Source organism: Hordeum vulgare, chromosome 4H (genome assembly GCF_904849725.1).
Source record: "Hordeum vulgare subsp. vulgare chromosome 4H, MorexV3_pseudomolecules_assembly, whole genome shotgun sequence".
NCBI lineage: Eukaryota > Viridiplantae > Streptophyta > Magnoliopsida > Poales > Poaceae > Hordeum > Hordeum vulgare.
Genome location: NC_058521.1, coordinates 329,472,147 through 329,474,213, shown reverse-complemented (window position 1 = coordinate 329,474,213; position 2,067 = coordinate 329,472,147). Strand labels below are relative to the sequence as shown.

The 2,067-nt window shown below is 46.8% G+C and overlaps 1 pseudogene; it reads right to left on the bottom strand.

The window, feature by feature from the left end:
• Window positions 1-789: 789 nt before the first annotated feature.
• On the bottom strand, window positions 790-1,133 carry LOC123450144 (annotated as a pseudogene).
• Window positions 1,134-2,067: the final 934 nt, after the last annotated feature.

Sequence of the window (2,067 nt, the reverse complement as noted above, 5' to 3'; positions counted from 1 at the left end):
TCCAACCGTCGCCGCCGCCTACTCCAATATTCCAACCGGCATCACGGCCTCCGCCCCGCCCCAACTGTCGTCGTCGCACTCTACCCCACCCCGAACCGTTGACCTCGCGGCCTCCGTCCTCCCCCAACCACCGACCTTGCGATCCGTCCCGCCCCCAACCGTCATAGCCGCAGAATCCCCCCCACCCTGACCGTCCTTGCCCCATCCCCAACCGGCCGTCGCGCCATCATTGCCCGCGGATCCGATCACCGCGACGACTGGATCCTCAGGTGTGCCGCCCTATGGTGTGTTGGATCCTCCAGTGTGCCATAGAAGGCATATGTACCCGTGTGATGCCATGGTTACCCACTTCGTGTCGTTCTGTCCCCCTCCTCGACCGCTAGCAGTTCCACTTCTCCCCGAGCAACAAGTTCACCCCATCCCATCAGACGTCTTCTTCGTCCCCAAAAATCTTCTTAGCTTTTCTATTTAGAAGATCCCCACCTCCCTTTTTGAGATCATGATTGTTGTTGTTGGCCGCTACTAGCTTCTGTTGTCAGCGTTTTCTAGTTGTTGTGGTTGCGCCTTGCTCCACCCTTTGTTATTGTTCGTGCATTGCTGCTGCAGTTCAATTTGAGGGCTAGACGCGGATTTGGGGAGAAATGTACTGTTGTCATTGTCCTTTTTTTTACTGGATAACTTGTTGCAATCCGTGCTTTGGAAATAAATACAAATTTCAAATGCACATGACAAGGGAGATCATAGAACAATTTTTAAAACAACTTTGCTCAAAAATGTATAATTTCAACCTCACAAATTCGAGGGGAGTTCCTTGGGATCACGCAGGTTGCGCCCGCTCTCCATCAGCGCCGTCTGGTACAGCAGCCTCGTCGTCTGCTTTAGGCCCTCGCTCTGCACACACATACACATCATGTTAGCAACAATAAGGCACCATAATTGCTTCCAGGCGTTCGTAAAGCACAGATCGATCGGGGCGTAAATAGAACTGCACTTACATCACTGTCCTGGTCGACCTTGTCGCAGAGCTCCTTGATGATGTGGTGCCTGGGGTTGATCTCTAGGACCATCTTGTCGTGCATGTATGCCTACTTGCTCGCGTCCGACAGGGTCTGCGCCTCCATGCTCTTCTCCATGCGCATGTAGGGGGTGTTGTGCAGCGGGTTGCTAATCTTCACCGAGTCGATGTCCTCCGTGTCCAGGGCCTTCTTCCACCAGTAGCCAACAACTTCTTGAGGTCCTTGAGCTTCGAGACCTTGCCCAGCTTCATGCCCTCCTTGGGAACGTTCTGGAATTCTTGTCCTCGTAGTCCATGAGGTATTGCATCAGGTACTCGTCCATGGTGTTGGTGAAGTAGATATCCTTCCAGAAAAAATGGGGTGTCGTGTTACTTCACAAGCTTGATACAGATTCCAAATAAATATGTTGCAAAAGGCCAAGCCCACCACTAAGTATCCACCTCCTGACAGGGGTGAGGAAGTTTATCCATTACTTTAATAGGTCACATCTCTACTTTCTTACTATCAACGAACACCTTGGAGCCCACCTTATGCATCAGCCTAAAAATATCTTGACTTTGTACATCACTTTAGAAGGGACCAATGTCCTTACCAGCATCTAATAAAGCATATATTCCTACCTAAAAACATAAGACAAAAAGAAAAAGAGATAGACATTCACTATTTGTTTCCAATTAAATTTACAGATGAACCAAGGTATATTATTGCTACTCCTTCGAGGTTGTGTCAATTAAGTCGAATCAGAGGGAGTACCATTATAGGACATTTAGAACCATGCAAATTTATCAATTAAGTCGGATCAGAGGGAGTACCATTATAGGACAATTAGAACCATGCAAATTTATTTTGGATAATCAATACAAGGAAAATGAGATTGTAATGTTCACTGACAATGTTCTTATGATAATTCAAAGTTCATCACATGTTTTGAATTGCAATGACAATGTATCTCCATTTGATGCCAGCAAGACTTTTCAATGGATAGAAATATTACTAACAAGACACCGTTTGATACCAATCTTCAAATTTACATAATTGAGAAAAACACGAT